This window comes from Opisthocomus hoazin, chromosome 7, assembly GCF_030867145.1.
Source record: "Opisthocomus hoazin isolate bOpiHoa1 chromosome 7, bOpiHoa1.hap1, whole genome shotgun sequence".
Classification (NCBI taxonomy): domain Eukaryota; kingdom Metazoa; phylum Chordata; class Aves; order Opisthocomiformes; family Opisthocomidae; genus Opisthocomus; species Opisthocomus hoazin.
In genome coordinates, this window is record NC_134420.1 from 66,378,302 (window position 1) to 66,398,203 (window position 19,902).

A 19,902-nucleotide genomic window follows, 5' to 3' on the forward strand; every position below is an offset into this window, starting at 1 on the left:
CAGACCTTCACCTAATTGAGTAGATTGACCCTGGCTCTTACACAGCAGGCCATTAATCAAAGACTGACTAATCAGCTCTCTCAGTGGCTGGCACCTTGCAGAAAGACTGGGGATCACTTACGTGCTGCCTCTGCAGACCAGTTTTATGCTCTGAGATTTATAGCCAGTTAGTTCTATTGAATTCTGTGGATTTACTGTAAACTTTAATTATTATAAGCTCTGAAACGTAATAAAAGTTACTTTACTTAGCTACCTTAAGAGGGAGTTTAAAAACGAAGTTCTGTAGATGCTTTAACTAATTACACTCAGTAGCTTTACCACACTATTAAAATTTAGCTGAAATCTGTCATCTCTTGCTGAAATTAACTACCTTGAAAACTGGCTGGCTGAGCAATAGAAACTAAACTATTCTTTAGGGTTTAAAAGTAGTTTTATTCAAAGGTCTTAATTTTCATGTAGATAACTTTCTAAGTAAAGGTTCGACTGCTGAAATTTAGAGCTTGACTTTCAAGCTAAGGGTCTCATTTACCAAGCTGTAGTAGTTAATAATCCCTCAGTGATGTTAACTGCAATCTATTAGGAGCTTTAAATTAAATTTGCGCTGTGAAATACGATAAAATTAAACAAAGCAGAATAAAAGCAAACACTTAGTCTTCCCTCCACAGCCAAACTCATTTATGTTGGTGTGGTCTGTGCCGGGGCTGAAGCAAAGGGGAGCAAAGGGATGTGGCTGGAGCCTGTGGCACTGTCCCGAGGGGAGCAAGTCACTGCTGACAGCCTCGTCAAGCATGACATGAGGGGTGATACTCCTCCCCCACAGCCAGGCCTATGTCCAAGCTCCCGGATGGTCCTCTGAGCCCCCTTCTAACTTCATTCTTCTGCAGGAAGGGGATAAGCGGACTGTACTTTGCTTGTTTTGTTGATGCTGAGTTTTGCTAAGATGCTCCAGAAAATCACGTCTGTTCCCTTTCTGGTAAAAAATGTTCAAACCTCTGATTTACCAGCATTAATACACTTAATTAAATAAACCAAATTGCCTTGCACAATTATCTAGGCTGTCTCTTAATGTACCACAACTTACTTTCGATTCGTCTTCTCACTACCCTGAGCCCTGGAGGTCCTCCACTGACTTTTTCCATTTCTTCCCATGACTGATGGACAACTGGAATCCAGACATACTCATCTCTGCTATGTGGTTTATGGTCCGTGGTGCCTGTGTTACAGAAGGTGCCTGCTTCGCTTGGCTTTCTCTTAATGACTTTTGTGTCCTTTTCGTCATTTCTGTGACCTAAAGCGTGCTCCTAAAGCACAGTCTTTTGTGAACCTCCAGTCAAATCCTGGGCTGGACTACCCTTGCAACCGTGTCTTTACTGATGGTGAATCGCCCCTGTATGTTTTGCCTGCACTGTTAGTCTCATGGCTGTCTTTCCACTCTTTGATTTTCTTTTTGTTGCTGGTAGATAGCTATGTTGCATTCAAGTGGATTTGCACAGGCTCTGGAAGCGTAGATGATCTGTTTAAAGTGTGAATTCCCTGTGGGTTCTGGGGCATGGGCATTCCCCAATGCATTTGAGTTTCTCTTCAGAGTTACTGAAAGTTTTTGAGGACCATTGTTTTGATATCTATTGATAAGTATTCATTTTTTTCCCCCTTCTTACGAAGATTCAGCCAAATCTTTGTTTCAGAGCACGGCTGGAGCTGGGCTGGGTTGGCAGCCTGGCCCTGGTGCCTGCCTTTCCCCTGTTTGTGGTGGTGTTCTCCAGGCAGATCCCTGGCTGTCATTCACCTGCCATCACAGACAGATGACAGTGCTTGTGCGTGTCAAGTACCGTGAATGTTTTTTGATAACATTCCTGGTGTTTTGGGCTCCTTATTGGCCACCTGATTTGCCCATGCATCTCCAAATGGTTTTACTGTGTATCACGAGCAGCTGGTCCCTTTCCTTCAGTCTGATGCTGCTGCTTATCTGTGTCGCCGGGATTAGATTGTAGTGTTTGTACATGGCAAGTGCTTGAATTAGCTAAAGCTGTTCTGGAGGCATCTTCCTCTTATTTGGCAGTGTTCTCAATCAGTGCATGTGGTGCTGTTTGGTTTTTTTTGTTGTGTTTTTTTTGTGTGTGTGTGTGTTGTTCCTGGGCTATTTGGTTCTGTCTCCCTCATCTCTGTCAAGATAGTTGTTAGGGTGGGTATTTTCCTCTCTGCCTCTCATATCACTTTCCATGTTAGAGTGCTTGCTATTGCCTGTATTTCACAGGATCACAGAACGGTTTGGGTTGGGAGGGACCTTACAGATCACCCAGTCCCAACCCCCCTGCCATGGGCAGGGACCTCTTCCACCAGAGCAGGGTGCTCCAAGCCCCGTCCAGCCTGGCCTTGAGCACTGCCAGGGAGGGGGCAGCCACAGCTTCTCTGGGCAACCTGTGCCAGGGCCTCACCACCCTCAGAGTGAGGAATTCCTTCTTTAGATCTAATCACAGTTCTACCCTCTTTCAGTCTGAAGCTATTACCCCTTGTCCTATCACTCCATGCCCTTGTCAAAAGTCCCTCTCCAGCTTTCTTATAGGCCCCTTCAGGTACTGGAAGGCTGCTCTAAGGTCTCCCTGGAGAGGAGACTCTTATTTCAGGTCTGTCTGTCTCATCTTTCTGGCTACATTGCTTTAGCTTACGTGCTGACTTAGTATTTGCATTCTTGTTTTGGTTCCTTCCCTGGACAGAGCAATTGCCTGCAGCTCTCTGCTTGCATTTTTGAAAATTTAGATCTGCTCTTCTCCACACTCTTGCTCGCAAGCTGAACTCATGTAACCCACAAACTCTCTACGTAGTTTGGTGTTTCTAAAGTAGTAAGTGGACTCAGTTGCAAGGTTAAGAACACTGATCATCTGTTTCTGGGTTCTGATCAAAACCTGCCATTTTTTCCGGGGAATTCCAACCTCCCTTCATCTCATCTGCAATTGTAATGGTTTTGGTTTTATTTATGGCAACACTCTTTATCAATGCAGGAATGTTATTTTTTAGAAAAAGCCAGCCACCTTTAATTAGAAAAAGAAAATCCTTGCCATTGATTTTGATTTTTTGATTTGATTTTTTTTTTAGACTTGAACCTCCCTTTTGTACATAGACTTTTTCCATGGAAATCCACCTTTCGTGGAGTTTGAGTGGGCCTGGCTGATTGCTTTGTTTCCAGGGGCTGATTTGCCTGCCAGCTGGCCTTTGCTGGGCATCCCGCTATGCTGCTCCATGCTTTCCTTCCTCCCACCTTCACTGTCACAGCAGAAGAAATGTGGGTTGCAGACACCAGAGACCCTGGAGCTCCCCTAAAACTTTGGCAAATTTCTGTGAACTGGACAACTCAGATCCACTTCAGATACTATTAAATTAGTGGGAAACTTTTTCACTGGAATAAGTGAGCCCCGGCGTTCGAGCTTGGGGTAGAAGTCAGGATTGGATCTGAAACCCCATCTGTGAAGTGTGCAGGTGCACCAGATTGTCCTGAGCCCGGCAATCAAGAAGCACATGCTGGAATAGACTCAGGGAAAGTGTTTGATTGAATTACTGCTGGCTTAATAATCTAAATCGACACAATTTCTCTCTTTGCATACTTCGGCAAGCCAGGTCAGATTTCTCTACTACAGGCTTAGTGGGCATGCTGTTGATGTTTTGGACTATAGGTGAAGCTAACGTTTAGTTTGTGGGTAATGGCTTACAGTCTCACTGTAGTTAGTTTTCAAGTGTGGTTGCAGGTGAGCAAGGCCGTGTGTTTGGTCTGTGCCACTTCATAGACATTTTTATGAGGAAATGCTGTGGAGTCCAGACACGTGCTTAACTGAAACAGTGCTTCTGCTAAGACAGTTTCCTCCTCTTGAGTTCGGGACCTTGTCTTCTATACCTGTTAGCAAACAGCAGGTGAATAAGGCTTAGGCAGATATGTGTTGTGTAAATATTTCTGACTTCACACTTATCGAGCAGAGGCATCTTCCTTCCCGTATAGTCTGTACCCTGTTAGCCCAGAGGAGCGGTGTACCGGGCAGGCACTGGCTGAGTTCAGCAAGGCGTGCCGGAGATGTTTCACTCGTATATTCATACCTTGGTAAGAGGGGTGAGAAGTGCACTGACCTGAAGTCTGTTTCATAAGGTTTTCCAGTTTTGGGGCTGTTGACTCAGAGGCCTGACTCCGTTGTACGCGATTCTTTCTTTTCTCTTATGTTTCTTTTGAATAAATCTTGGGGCAGAGGGGAAAGAGCAATTTTGCTTGGACCCCAAGCAGTGGGACATGTTTTTGGTTTTGCAGGTCTAGAGAGTGTTGAGGAAGGCTTAATGGGGTGAACAACGTGAAAGAGTGAGTCGTTGCTGCTTGTGTGCAGCTATCCTGCTTTTCCTGCACGTTAATGGCATTGTTCAGCCAAGTTTAGCTCTAGCAGATGCTGTGTGCAGTGATAATTGTTTTGCAAAGGAGCTAAAATGACAGCGGTGCACATTAAGCTCTGGTGGAATGTCGTGGCAGGTGTCCCTTGGCTGTTGCTCTGGCTTTAAATTAAAAAGGCAGACTCAGATCAATGAAAAAGCCCGGCTGAAATACCCCCTCCCCCCCTCTCTGAGAGATGTAAGCCTGGTGCACCTCGGAAAAGAAGGATTAGGAACCAGTTTATGAGGGTTCTCTCAGCGGTGCCTTGGCAAAGGGCTTTTGGTGGAGCTTTGAAGGAGAGTGTGGCCAGCCGGGCGCCGGTGCGGCAGCAGACGCCTGAAAGGGATCTCGCTGCTCAGCCGAGCTGGAAGCACGTCGCGTTGCTGGGGGAACCGGCCGCGCCGTGGCTCCCAGGTGAAAGGAGGTTTGATCTTTAGAATAATGATGTAAAGGTTTATGTGAAATACATTGTCTGGGTTTTAAAAATACCGGCTTGACATTTAGCGGGACATAAAGGGAATATTTCTACAGTTTAGCTGGTGGTTGACAAATAATAATAAAAACTGGCTACATCTGAAAATGTGTTTGAATTTCTGCCAATTGTGCTCTAGCTCTTTTAGCACAACGGTTCTGAAAAAAAAACCCAAAACACCAAACGGAAAAAGGGCAGTGTTGAGTTGACAAGGACGAGACTTTATTCTCCCAGCGTTATTGTGGCATTATTTCTGGATTACTTTTTCCGTTGCAACTTTACAAATGATGGATTCAAGAATGAAGTTTAGAGTGAGAACTTAATGTGGGAGAGCAAGGACAGCAGCCGAGAGCATGGGAGTCAGAGTGGCAGACTTAAATGGTCTCCCATTTTCCTTCATAAACATGGCAGTCCTGATGAATTCTGGAGAAATTTGAATAAAAGTGGATAAACATCATATTACCACAGAAAAGGTGTTAGGGGCTACAGTGACAGTTACGAAGGGAAGAGTTCAAAAGTAAGGGCACAGCAGAGCAATCGATGGGAAGAAGTTTGGAGTAAGCGACTGCTCTGGTGCAGTGCTAACTCAGTGGCATGGACAGAGGATGGTTTTCCTGGGTGCTGGGTAAGCTGTGTTGAACTTGAGACCTTCCTCTCTCTTTAGCAACTCATTTTGCTGCGTCCCTTCTGAGCCTGCTACTCGGACATTTATTTTCAGTCCTGCAGCAGTGGCACTAAGTGTTCATACAGGGAATGAGGCACCCACAGACCTACGTGCTGAGCTGCCCCAGCCCCTTCCTCGTAACCTGTCTCTGCAAATCTCCGAGGGATGGGCGCTTGCTTCTGAATTAGCAGGGAAGTTTCCCACTGGCTTAGCAGACAAGGCAAGTCTCCGGGGCAATGGATGAAACTTGCTTGATTGCTTGGCTTCAGTGATGAGTCTGACATAACAAGGCTTTGTGTTTCCCTTGTTGCTCTGCTGCGCCCTCGCGTATTTTTAGCACTGCGCCACGGCCGCCGCCTCCTGCTCTGGGACCTCGTAGGGCTGATAGCGTGATCACTTAGCCGTGCCTGATACTGGCATCGCAGAGACAGGGGAGAGGCTGTGTGTCTGCAAAGAGCCCTGCTGAAAGGCACAGGGTCCCCAACTGCGGCCTTGCACCAGGGATCTGCTCATCCCGCGCCTTTTGCCTGCGGCCACCGCACAGCCCAGGGAACCAGACACCTTCTTCAGTTGCCCGATCCATGGGGAATCTCGTCTGGCAAGACTTGTGGAAGTCGAGGGGCTTGATATCTGCTCAATAAGGACTTTTTTTCCCCCCTCTTCATCTCTTTCTAAGTAGCTTTTATTTTGAAGATGCCAGTCTGGACTACCCTTCAGGGATCTGCCAGGCAGCAGCTTTTATAAACAAGATCATCAGAATGCCTTTTTTGGGGGAAAAAAGAGTTGCATTAGGAACACCTGCAGAAAATTGCCTCAGGGAGCAGTTTACCTTAGAGAGGCAAGATACTGCTGATAGCTGATTAGAGCCAGCTTACAAATTGCTGCAGGCAGTGGGGCCAGAAGCCCTTTTGGTTGCGAGCAGCCAGGTTTGCAAGCCTCTGCTGAGCGGGGAGTGTACTCCCCGCCTTCCCCCCATTTTCTGTCCACTTTTCCCATGCTCTCTCATCTTTTGAGCATTATGAGTAGCCGGGTTCAGATGTGGGATTTTATTTTACAGCCATTCCATGCTGTTTTTGAGGAGCACCAGATCTTCTAGAAGCCGGAAACAAAATTTTGCACTAATTAATAAGTTGCTGGGAAGAGCTCCAGTTTCGCTGCAGAGAGACCTTTTGCAGGCAGAGACAGTGGGGATGGATTTGCCCTGAACACTGGGGAAAAATAACTCCGCTTCCATGGGGAATCAAATCTGCATCCAAAACGCACATTCAAGGCAGCAGTCGTGTGGATAGAGAAAACAGGTTGTGATCTCACAGTAGGTATTGCAGAGCCTTCCTTAAAATATACGTCAAGGTTAAAAAAAAAAAAGGAAAAAAACAGGAGTTGAAGTCTATTCTGTACCTTTTTTGTTTGGGTTTTTTTTTTTTCAGTCAAATGTGACTTTATAAGAGGCAGTCTCCAGGATGAAATGTCCAACTATTCATGGGTGTCCAGTAGGTAAATGACCTGGTATGCAGTAGGACAGGTGCTGTGCTTACACCTTTTGCTTTAAGAACAGTTTTTACCTCTGTATGTGCAAACCCCACCAGCAAGCAGCTGGTGCAGCTTTGCTCTTCCAGCCTGGGAGCTGCCAGCGATGGAGCAGGGCCCAGCCGGAGGGTGGGCAGAGCCCTGTGGGGAGGTGATGGCTGGCCGAGGTCTGGCAAGGGGTAGGCTGCTCCCTGGAGAGGAAACACTTGGGTTTAGCCTGAATGCCCGCTCTGATCCCTACTTTCCTTTTTTCCACTGCAAATCTGTGGGAATCCAGGATGGGAAAGGGTACATTTCTAAAGTGGATCCAAAATATTTACGACCAGAGTGTGAATTTAAGCCAAGTAGTAAATTACATCCCTGTACAGGAGAGAAAATGCACTTACAATTTTATGGTAAATGAATGGCAGATTTGTCAACGAGGTAACTGTCTGAGTAAAGACCTAGCACTCACAAGGTGAGAGCAGTAGGAAAGCTACAGGTGAGGCAGTAGTTTCTAAACAGACTCAGTTGGAAGTGGCATAGGCTGCTTTATCTGTTGTTTGTCTGGCAAGCATTCCTTTGGTGGCTGTCACATGTTTACCAACCAGCAGCCTTCCTTCTTCCTTGGGACATTAAATCAACAAGCACATGCAGAGAAAAGAGCAAGAGCACGAGCACCGCTCCTGTTTTTGAAACTCAGAACTGTGCTTCTCTTCAGCTTTGCCCAGCTTGCGTGAACACCGCAGGTCCCAAGGACTTCGCAGCCTGTCCCAGGAAGAAAGCTTTGAAATGTGTTCCTTGTGAGAAAAGGGTTCCTGGGAAATTTCATGGCTGGTTTGACTTGTTTTGCTGCTTTATGTAAGTGCGGTTAGGTAAGTCTGATGTTTTGAATGATTTGTGGCTATTTGTTGGTGAGAAGATAGCTTTTCCTATTTTGTTACTTTGGTGACAATTACAATTTGAAGAGCAAATCTGGTATTACAAACACTTGTTACTTTGGATTTGTGTGCTTCTTGGGTGTTCTTGAAATACAGAGGTCTTGGAAATTGCAAGTAATTAAATAGGAGCTAGCCTTTTCTTCTTTTTTCTTCTGTTTCCTGCTTTGACATTGTGCTGTCTCCTGCTGTCATTTCAGATTTTATTGTAAAGCAGTAGTAAGACCGTAATTATAGATCCATAATGAGTAACACAAGTGCAGAGTATTTGCATTCCCGTTAAGCAGAGGGTGCATCTGATCACTGTGCAAGGGAAGCTATGGATTCTTGAGGGTATTTGTGACTGAGATAGGTTAAAAAAGTGCACCTAAACATAGCATGATGGCTGTGGGAGAAAATAGCTGAAGAGATCCAAATCAAGTAGTAAGTAGACTCCGTAGCTTGGCTCAGTGTGTCTGAAAATGTCCAAGGAACGTGCTGCACTTTGTTCTTGTGGTCTTTTATGTCAAGTGTTTTGCAGAATGTGTGTGTAGATGTTTGCTCACATGGGCTGGACTGGAGCATCAGGACTGCAGAAACCTTTGAAATACGCGGAATCTATTTTAGTCTGTCTCCTTTGCATCTGTTTTGGCTAACAGTTGCCTCTGTCTGCCTTCCCCCTTCTCTCACTTCTTCTGGCTCTGAAGTGGCATGGCTCCCCATTTATCCCTCAGAACGGTCTGACGTCAACAGCTTTTGCTTGAAAGAAACTCCAGGTGGGTGCTTTGGAACTTACCAACGCAAATGAATCCTCTGAGGCAGCGTTGAGGTCGCTTTCATCTGGAGGGGGCCCTTCTCACAGGTTTTGTAGTGCTGGGATCCTGCCCTGCACATTGCTTTTTCAAAGGAATTATGGAGGGTGCCTTGCATCACCGACGTTTGCTTTCTCTGAGATCATTCCTGCTCCCATTAGCTCGGTGACAACTCTGCTTTTGATTTCCATGCTTTTGATTTTCCCTGCCCTGTAGAGATGGATATTTTGGGCATAAGTCCCAGGGTCCGTCTTTGATTCAGTTTGGCTGAACTGAGATTAAGCAAGGCTGAGGAGTGCCTGGAATAGAAAGAAGGCGTGATATAGGAAAGAATAAAAAGTACATAGAGGGAGCTAGCTGTTCTCCTGGCCATTAAAACCAGCCCTGGTTCCCTCTTCCTTATGCCTGTGGGACTTCATTGCCTTCCCTTATCACAGAGCCCTTGGGTAGCTGAGCAATGACTTCAGTTCACACTCTTCTCCGTGCAGCCCTAGTAACAAGTTAACTGGTTTGTTATACTAGTGTGGACAGGGAAACGTTCACCACGACGTGGTAGAAGGTGGCAGTACTTGCTAAGCTCTTCACGCTGTTAAATACATGACTCTAGAAACCACTGACATTTTTTCTCCCAAGCATTTGTTCTAATGGCTTATGTTATTGTTAGAACATATTTTCCCAGGGCGTAGGTCACTTGGTCGATACCAGAAGCCTAGAAACCTTCCACAATATGCTTTCTTTGAAACCACACCCTGCTTTATGAGCAGCCTTCTTCCGCTTCAGGCTTCCTTTTAAATACCAACAATTCATCCATCCAGTTCCTCAAGAGCTGGAGCCTGAGCTTGGTAGCTAGCCCAGGTCCCAGGGTGCTGCATGGTGAGGCAGCATCTCCTGTGCAGACGTCCTTCATACCAGGACAAAAACAATCTAAGGGTCCCCTGTACCAGTTGTGGCATACCGTGAGCTAAGCTGGCAGCAAACAGCGGGTGTGGAATGAAACTCAGTGTAGGGCCTGTGGCTTTTGGGTTCAGAGAGGGCTGATGTCCTCTGAGATGCAATGAAGAATGACCCATGAGGGGAAGGGGAGCCTGAATGCCAGGATTGAGTCTGCTGTTCGAACGCCCCAATTCACTTTGGCAATTGTGTGGAAGGGTCATAGTGAGGGCCATTTTAGGTGATGTAGTGCTGAGGGTTGTTAGATGGTAATTGGTGGCTTTTCACAGACATGAATCTCGTCACCACCAAACAGAATTTCTTGTCTCGGCAGCAGTACGACAGCAGGAGATTCCTCTCCCACCTGCTGTTCATGCCTCTTTTTGTGGCCCCTTGGTTGTGCTAAATGCCAGACTGATCGTCTCTCTTTGTGACTGGGCTTAAACGCAGGGGCCGGAAACCTTTAGTGGAGCTGTAGAAAGCTTGGTCTTCTTTCCACTTAAAAAAAAAAAAATCAATTACTGGTTATGCTTTCAAGGCAAAATTAGCCACCAAAGCTGCCCTTTTAGTGTTGCCAAATAGATGTTTTAGAATAAAGTGTGTGTTGTGCACTGCAGTTTGACAGCAGTCCCTAATCTAGGAAGGGCAAAAGATACATGGTCGTCCCAATTTTTGGTAGGCAGTTTGCCACTGCTCTTACCTGGATGTGTTTAATGGGAGCTGAAAAAGGGACAGAGTGGATTGAGAAAGCTCAAAACATGTAGCACCAGGCCTACAGGGAGCGTATGCTACCAATATTGGAAAATATATTTTTCTTTCAAAGGTTGGGGGTTGAGCCATGGACCCTGTGGGGGTCCTGCTGCTCACAAGGCAGCTTTCAGCGGGCAGCCGGTCTCCTTGCTGCCCATCCTCTCTGCAGCCTGCCAGACATGTGCTGGGTGCTGGCGTGGAGCTGCCGTGCGGATAATAAGCACGTTGTGGCCTCTTGCCGCCTCCTCATCTCCTTTGGTAGCTGTCAGGAGATGTTCGTGGCCTACAAGATGCCAACAAATAATGGGTCAGAGAGGAGCCAGGGTTCAGAGGGGGCCCTGCTTTCCGCGGGCACATGGCCTGCCCTTCGCAGATGGGAAATCGTATAAGTATTAAGAGATTTGGTTTGATTAGCTGAAATCTTCTGTTGGCAGCACATTTTCAGTCCCTGGAGCAATGGAGATCAGACAGGTTGCCAAGGCAACACACAGCCTTCAGCAAAAGGTTTACTGCTGCATCGTCCTTGGTCAATTGGTGGAGTAGGGTTTATTTAGATCTTTGAAAAAAAAAAAAGCTGCTGTCCAGCCTTTTGCTGTGGTGAGTCATTCAGCCTTGGGTCAAATTGGTGGAACGAGGAACAAGGTTTTGTGGATGAGAAAAATAAGTACAGGACAGCATAAAGATCCCAATTAGATTCCTCTTCGAAGAGGTAAGAGCACTTCAGTTCGGAGTGGAGACAACTTACTCTTTGTTATCCCCCCAAACAAGAGAGAAGCAGCAATTGAGATCCTCCTTTCTCCTCCCTCTCCTCCCCTTTCTGTCCCACATCTATAATACTTGATTTTGTTTGGTAGAGCACTCTGTGCTCACTGTTGAATTCTTGACCCGTACCAGGGATCCTTCCCATTTGACCTTCTGTCACTGCTTTTCTTGTTGCTCTCTGCTCCCTCCTCTGTTGCAGAAGCCTTGATAATTTCTGCCTATGTAAGTTTTAATTTCATTACTTTTTTCTTCCTTTTGCACCACCTGGGAGAGGAAAAGACAGATCGTGTCACCACTGAACGCCACTAGGGCAGTGGTGGTGTGCTGAAAGTCATTGTGTCTGTCATTGCCTGTTCGTTGATCTGGACTCAAAGTCGGGGAGTGTGCTGGGATGTGGGCATCTCTCACTGTGACTGTTCCCTGGTTTTACTGAGATAAGAGGGTTGCCTCAGCAGTGTGCAGAGCTTCCTCTGAAATTTTGGAAGGGACCTGATTCAGTGTTCTCATGCGAGAGAATGATTGAGATGTGTAAAGAGATCTTCACTAACTTAGCAAATCAAGGCCTTGCACTCAGTACAATGGCATTTCTGGAGGGAAAATTTCCCTCTGATTTCCCACTATTTTTTTTTCAGTGAAGATCTCTTTAAAGTAATTCTAGTGGTGATGGGAAAGACATGCCACAAGGCTAATAAGACCACATCTGGTTAGTTGAAGGTGTTATATGGGAGACACCATCAGAGCACCTTTTTTCGTTTCTCTTACTGTTGAGATAAATATGGGTTGTGCTCAGGAGTTAGATAACTTGTTAGCTCAGGAAGAAATCATTGCATAAGCAAGAATTACAAAGCAGTGACCCCATGGTTTAACACGGGGAGCCAGGCTGGCATTTTCCGAACATGCAGGTGCTCTGATTCTCTTGTAAGTGTGGTGTCAGGTAGCATGGGGAGAAGAGAAACAATTAAAACATAAACTGCTTGCTGAGAGACAAATTCTGATCTCCTCTGTCATAAAACCAAGGCATGGCCTTTGTAGACAGCAATTTATATGTGAAAGGGAGACATTAAAAAGGGTGGAGGAGCCTTTAAAAGTCTACATTGGCATCCTTACTTATTTACCCTTTTGGAGAGGATGGCAGTTGATAGATGTGTCACTGTGATGATGCACGGTTATCTTCTTTCCCTGTCTCAAAATACTGCATTAGTGATACCATGGCAACAAAGAAATTGTCTTTAAGGAAAAGGGAAAAAAACCAAAAAGCGTGACTTCAGCGTTCAAGAGAGGTGGCAGACTGACAGCCCTCGTCTTCCCTTTCCACCAGTAAGGCAGTGGTGGTGTCAGCTATGACAAAATGTATCTGATTGTGAACTCTGTTGTACTGTGACTGAAAACAAGCCTGGGACATGATCAAAGACAGACCTACTACAGTAAGCGCAGGCTGAGAATCTTCTGAGAAAACGTGCTCTTGTCAGACAGTTAAATTCTGTTTAAATTATAACTTTTTCTAAGAAATACATCATCTTTAAAAAACTTTCCTAGACCCGAGTTGTGTCCTTATTCAGGATGGAATTCCGCTCTGAGCAGAGCGTGGTGGTTTTGAGAGAAACCAGCTGTCCTTTGTCACTGCGGTAGGTTTTCTGGAGGTTGGACGCTCAAAGGACATGTGGAAGGGCCAAGCTCAAGTCTCTGTCCTGCTTGATTCATACTTGCATTTGAGGACCGGTCTCATCTCTAACACAAGAGCCGTAAGCAACAGGAGATTGGATTTTAGGGACTAGTTTCTTTCTCTCACTTGATCTAATGCAGATTGTACAGATAGTTATCACTACAGCCTTTTTGTTGCTTTCCTGCGTCTTGGGTGGAAGCTGTGACCACCAAGTTAGCCCGCTCACTGCTTTGTGTGATGGCTGTTTTCACAATGGAAGATAGTTCCAACATGCAAAACCGAGAATATGAGCATAGCTCGTAAATTAGGGTGAATACTGTGATGGAGAAGAAATGACAGAGCAAAGACTTTGAGTGTAAAGGTTTCTCATAGACTGTGAACTAAGAAAGTAATTTTCTGACCCAGTTCTAGCATTTCTTCACTGGTCTGGAGAAGGAATGATTCAAACTGTTGTGAAGGCTGCAGTTTCACGTTATCTCAGCTGTTGGCCCAACTCAGAAAAATCCCAGCAGGGACCGGTGGTGGTACCAGAGGGCCAAGGCCTGGATGGGTACCACAAGGTTCCTCGTGCTGTCCCTGTTAAACCTCTTCAGCCCTGACACGGAGGTGACCAGCTTTCAGTTAGTGAATGGCAATTCAAATGCTGTGCTGCTCAAATTCTCAGTCTCCCTGGCTCTGTTAATGTCAATTAATTTTAAATACCGTGCTGAATTGGAGCCTTTTTTAAGATTATTAATAAGATTGACAATTAGTCTCTGAATCACCCTTTGGAGCCCTAGGTTGTTACTTGAGTCACCTTCATTAGACAGCGTGAATGCTCCCCTGTCCATTAGGAGACAGTTCTGTTCCCTCGTTTCATCCTTTCATCCGTATTTGTGGTGTGTGTGCTTGCATACGGAGGAATGGGGTGAGAGCCAGGACTCTTCTGGATGCAGAACATCAGGCATCACTGTTTGCAAACACCGTGTACTTACTGTTGACTTGAACTAGTGCTCTGCAGTCGTCTGAAATGCGTCCAGCAAAACTAATACTTCATCTTTTCTAACTGGAAAATGCCTTTTGTGGAAGGCAGAATATTTCACAGAACCGTATCTGCTAGGTTGCAAACGTCGTCAGGAGCATTGCTCAGGGCCAGGGTGGGATTTCTGCTGCTGGGGAAACAGTGCTGCCACAGGGTTGTGTATAGCAAGATATATGGCAGCCTTTGTAAGGTGGAAAATCTGGCCCCGGAGAAAGCCGCCTTGAACTTGGGCCTCCTTGTTGCTGGCTTATAGCTCTCACAGGTGAGCTGCTGGACACTCTGAGGTTTACCCTCCCAGTGTTTATGTTTTGGTCATTTATCTGTTGCAGGTTCTCGGTGAAGTGCGTCCTGAGAAGTCAAGTCTGGGTCTGCCCTTTGTGAACCTCAATGAGCAGGTTGAAAATACCAGGTGTACCAGTGCTGCCCCTACTGCTGGCCCCAAAACGGGCTGCATGGCGAGCCAAGCTCAGCCTAAAGGGTAGAGGATGCCCTCCTCTAGTCGTGCACCTGGGACGTGGTACCAGGAAAAGGCAAATGTGGGTTTAAGGGAGAAGATATCTCAAGCCTTCCATTTCTTAAGTGAGTGTCCTTGCTTAATGCCACCGCCTCCATGTCCCCTGTTGTGCCTGATGTGCCTTCCCTTGAACTCAGTGTTGCCAGGAGGTGTCGGGCACCTCCACTTGATTGCGTCTTGAAGAAGAATCAGGCTTTGGGGGAAAAAATGCTAGTCAGCTTGTGTGTCATCTCTAGGAAGGTGCTGTAGATGTTCTATTTGGGAGTCTCAGCCTTGGGGTGAAAAGTAAGGTATTTCCAGACACTGAAGTGCCTGTGTAGATGGATGAGACTTTTTTGATTGTTTTTGTGGGTTTAACTTCCACCGTTTTGGGTTGTGTCTGTGCCATGGCTCCCCTTCAGCGGAGCAGTTGTGTTAGTGTTTCCCTGCTTCACAGGGTTGCTGGGCGGATAAAGGCATTGAAACCTGCAAGGTGTTTGGATACTGTGGTTATGTGGGTCATAAAAGAAAGGGAGATGAAGTTACTGTACTGTCTCTGAAACCTTTGAAATTGTATGCCTATGCCATAGGCCATAGGGGAGCTTAAATTTTTAAAGGTGACCTGCAAATACATCATCAGCAGCTACAAAAGGGCCCATTCTTCCACCCTTTGATCATTCAAATTTTGCAGTCAATGTTAATAGAAGTATAGTCAGGTCAAAAGTGCCTTTCAGTCCATATTCCTTATATAAAAGGACTGGAGAACTTCCTCATTCTTGCTATCTGTAAATCTGCGCATAAAAATAAAGTGTGTGAAACTGAGCCTTGATGCAGGGCGAGTCCTCCTGCCTTGAGTGGGAATTTCACCCTTCTGCTACAGCACTGAATGTGGTCTGGTTGCATTTCTGATAATGTATTTGTGGATCACCTTGAGGAGAAGAGGAGGAGTTATACAACTGTTCCCTCACAGTGCTGTTAGGAAGGGTCGGGCTTTGTCTCCTTTGAAACAGATATCAAGGGAGAGCTGCAATCCTGTGAAAACACGCATTTATTTCTGAAGTGTTTGTGTATTGTGTGTGTGGTGCGCATGAATAGAATTGCCACCTGTCCGAGGCTGATAACGATGATCTGGGGAGCAGTGGTCATGTGCTCCTTGTTCTAGCAGTTTGCTGCAGGAAGAATCGGTGCCTACAGCTCTCCCTTGGTCTGAATTTATGAAATGCCACATGCAATGAGTTGCTTTACCCTTTGTGGCACTTTCTGAGCTTGCATAGATATGGATTTGTTAGAGGTTTTGCTGTAAAGGACACAGTGTTAGCTGTGGCTCATGAAAACTCTACCTTTTTTCTGTCTTGCTCTCTCAGAAAGATCCCATTAGTTATCCTGTTCCTTTCGGAATCCACATATGGCACTATTTTCCTTTATAACCTTGGCCTCAGCTTGTGAGTGGGCAAAGTGACAAGATCCTGACGCTCATGTGCTTTGGGCACCTGGTAGAGGAAGCGACTGAGAAACCTTCTTGGTGTTCCCGTTGCACCCGGCAGGGAACTTATCCTTGCGGTGGGGCTGCTGTCATCGTTTCACCCCACATAACTTCCCTTCGGTAGCTGCTGATCATCGCTAAGCGCAAGGCTTGCTACAGACGGGCTCCTGTGCTTTGCTGCGCTGTGACCCTGCTGATAGGGATGAGGATGGGTAGGTATGCAAGTAGGTGGAAACTTTCTAATACATCATAATAGTAATAATAATAACGTGCACTTCTACTGCCTTGCAGCTTTCGCTAGAACTTCTGCCCACGCATCAGCCTACTTGGTTCACAATGCAGTGTGCATGCTAGACAATTAGTGGTTGATAATGAAAAATGTCATGGGAACCAGCAGGAAAATCATAGCTTACTCAAAATATATAATGAAATGTAATTAGCACAGACAGTAAAACAGACAATTTATGGGTTTTTTTGTAATTAAAAAGTACCAGTAAACATTCCTTTTGCAGGAAGCTTGGTATCAAATGGAATTAAAGAGCTATTGTCTGGAATAGGATTTTATGCAAAATTTAACCGTTGCAAAGCTGAATGGATTAAGGTTTTGTTAATTGCACACTATCCAAGTGAATCTGTTGTGGCTCTTCTTCCATTCATTCTCCTGATCTTCGTCTTTCTGGAGGGGCCACGTCTGCTAGCAGACTTGCAGTGAAACCTGCTACAAGCCAAATGCCCAACCAGATTCAAGGCATGTGACAGTGTGGCCGCTACTTGCCTCCTGCTCTTCCAGACTCTCCCCTGAAGTCATCTTGTAGTGTGGAGGTAGCTTCAAAGGAGAGGTCGGAGCAGGAACAGCATTGTAATGTCTCGTGCTTCCTGTGTCCTCTTGTCAGATGTCTTCTGTTGATCTTGTTCCCATCTCTAATCTCCTCTTCCCAAGCTTGGGGCCCTTCACACTGTACCTCGTTTGTTCTTAAGCAGTGTACGTGAAGGAGTGTGTGCGGTTGTGCATGCCCTTAGCTTGCCAGGAGCGCAAACACCATTTCTTGGCTTGTGCTCTCACCTGGGGCGGCAGAATGTGTGGACCCACGGTGGCATTGCATTAAGGCATCTATGGCATTAATTTCTTAGCTTAAAAACGGGGGAGTGGGAGCGAGTCCTGGCTGAATGGACTATTCATGTCCCAGGGCATGTGGTGGCCAACTCCTTCCCTGGACATGCATGACCAGCATTTGAACCAACAGTAGAATGCTTCACTACATTTCTTCTTCTTGCCCTTGAGTACAGTCCATCATCTGTTGCTGTAAGGCTGGACATTTCACTTGTGTGAGAAACTCTGACATACTCCACCAGTGCAGCAACACAAGTGATGCGTGTGCATTTCTGCTGGTCTTGCTCCGCAACACGCTCCCAGCCCCAGACATCCCACCACGAGCCAGAACAGAGCTCCACTCCAGATCAGTGTTAACAATAATTTCCCAGGTGTAGTCTTAGGCTAGATTTTCAAGTCAGCAGAGAAAGCCCTTCAGCTGCGGGTTAAGAGAAGAGCTGGGCCACGTGTTCAGGACCGTATGCAGGTGCAGCATGCTTTCCTCTTGATGATGGAGGAGCAGAGAGCCAGCATGCCTCCCATAGCAGAGGGATATGAGCTTCCAGCAGGAGCCAGGTGCACAGACTGTAACGTTTCTACCCAGGTATGTGAGACAGTGCTCAGGTGCAAAATCACAGCCTTCTCTCAGAGACGCTGTGGCACAAACCTCTAGTATCTGGCACGAATAATGTGGGGGAGAGAAGAGGAAATTTCTGCTGAAAGCCGTGGGACAGGATGCACGAGCTCCTTCGCCTTGTGCTGCAGAACTTGCAGCCACCTCCTCGCAGCTGGGCAGACCCTCTTTAGGAGAGGGACTCTGCTGCGGGAGCAATCTGTCCAGGAGGTGTCAGCTCCTGCCAGAGCTATGGTGGGCCTTCTAGGGCACCTTGCCTCTTTGCTTGGTGCCTGCAGTGAAGGGAGGGGTGGTGCAGGGATGTCAGCCCTTGTTGGTAGCTGGCTGACAGTCTTTGCTGTTCGGGAGGTATGGGGAGGGGTCTGTGCTCCCGAAACCTCTGCCCCTGTGAAGACAGAGTTGTTAGTGTTCAGCTGTGAAAGCTTCCTGCTAAAAGTTGCTGCTGGACCTTTTGTGAGCTCTGGCAGGAGGTGCCTATTACATCTCTGCCCCAAGGAGTAGGGGAAGCCTGAAGGGTTGTCCCAAGTCTTACTCCACTGCGCTACTACTTTCTTGTTTCTCTGTAGCTGACCAGGAAACAAGAATAGATGGGCAATAATGCTGTTGTGTCAGTCTGAGATCCTTTAGAGCAAGTGGATAGCAGCTGATAAGTTGTCTCCAAACTTTCTTTTAGGATGCCTGTCTAGTCAGGGGTTTCCTTTTTTGTCTGGGATTTTGCAAGGTAGCGTGCAGGTCTGTTGGAAAAAGGGGTGCTTCGAGGGTTTCTGTGGCTGGGGTTCATGTAGCATATCAGACTATGTGTTGGACAATTTGTGTTTAAAAATATTGGTGGCTTGCTTGTGCCTTGTCTGAGAAGGAGAAACCCTGGCATCTCTTTGAGCTCAGAGCAGAGATTTTATAAAAGGGCTTAATAAATAGTAATCGTGGTGTCCTTCCACCCCTCTGCATCACACCCTCTGCAGTGAAATCACTCGCATAGAGCCTTCAAAATGTGATTGTCAGTTTGCTACGTACTTGCTCCAACTTCACGTATGCATGCATGTGAGCTTGTGCACACACATGCAGGTGCACACACACACACTTATGTACTGAGATGTGGTGATCCCAAGTGTTTTATATGTAAGATAGAGCATAATCCTTCTTCCTGCCTATGCTGTGCTCAAGAAGAGGAGGGGTTGGTGACGGGACCCAGCCAGGCTGACATGTGTATACTGGGGTTATGGCTACTTTGATTTATACTCAGCTCCTTTGATTTATACTTGGCTCCAGCAGGCACTTAATGGTGACTTCAGCAGCTGAAAATAGCCCAAGTAGATGTATCACTCAGCCACTTTTATGTCCCCAGCCATGCTCCCTGGGTTGAGGTGTGAGGGAAGATAGGGCTAGTAGGTGCCTGCCAAATTATCCAGGGAAGCTGTGGCACCACATTTCAGTGCTGGCAGGAAGACCCACTGTCTTCATGGACCCTGCTTAGTGCTGGTGTGGCACAAGGGGGACACAGAAGTAATCACCAGAGGAGTGGCTGTGCTCACACAGAAGAGAGCAATGGAAATGTAGACTTGATCTTGTTGTCACTTAAGCTGCCATAATTCAGTGCATATTTCTGTTCCTTCCTTAGGCTGGAGTGAGCAAGGTCAGAGCCACCTATGGAGCTTGTGTAACCCATATTTCTCTGGTTTCAGTCCCAAACACTCGTCTGTTTTGCGTGTGGGCTGCTGCTAAGCATTGGTGATTTTTGGTTCCAGTTAAGGCACATTGGCTTGTATTAATTTAGGGTTTTTTTAGTTCCCCAGATCACAGTCCTACTGTGCACTATCAAGGCTGTAACTGGAGACAGTGCAACTCTTCTAGCCTAAGTCTTTTGCTGAGTCAAGTCTTGTAAACTCCCATTGGGATGTTTCACAGGCAGAGCTGGCTCTGTTTACATCCTTTCCTCCTCCTCATCTCATCTGTGAGCTGCAGCTTTGCAATCACAGGCATCCCTGGTGTGCCACTGACGCTGCTGGTGTTTCATTTTTGTGGGGTCTTTGACTTGAATGCCTTTTTTTTTTTCTTCAGATAGCACTTAGTTTTTGACATATGCCCTTGCCATCCGCATTGGATGATGTATGTACTGTTTGTCCCTTGTTTTGGCATTTTGATATGTGTGAGAGAGGTGAAATAGCTTTAAAAGCTTTTTGCTGGCGCCTGTGGTTTGTTGCAGACACAATGGTACAGGCAGAACATGATAAATTGAAATAAGACTCTTTCTCCACAGTTTGACATAGGGATGTTGACGTATAGGACTAGGTCATCAGCTGGTG

The 19,902-nt window shown here is 46.3% G+C and overlaps 1 protein-coding gene across 1 annotated transcript in view; it reads left to right on the forward strand.

Annotated features, from left to right (window-relative positions):
• SYT16 (synaptotagmin 16) overlaps window positions 1-19,902 on the forward strand; it is a 119,105-nt gene that overhangs the window by 38,141 nt on the left and 61,062 nt on the right. The gene's annotated exons all lie outside the window — the stretch shown is intronic.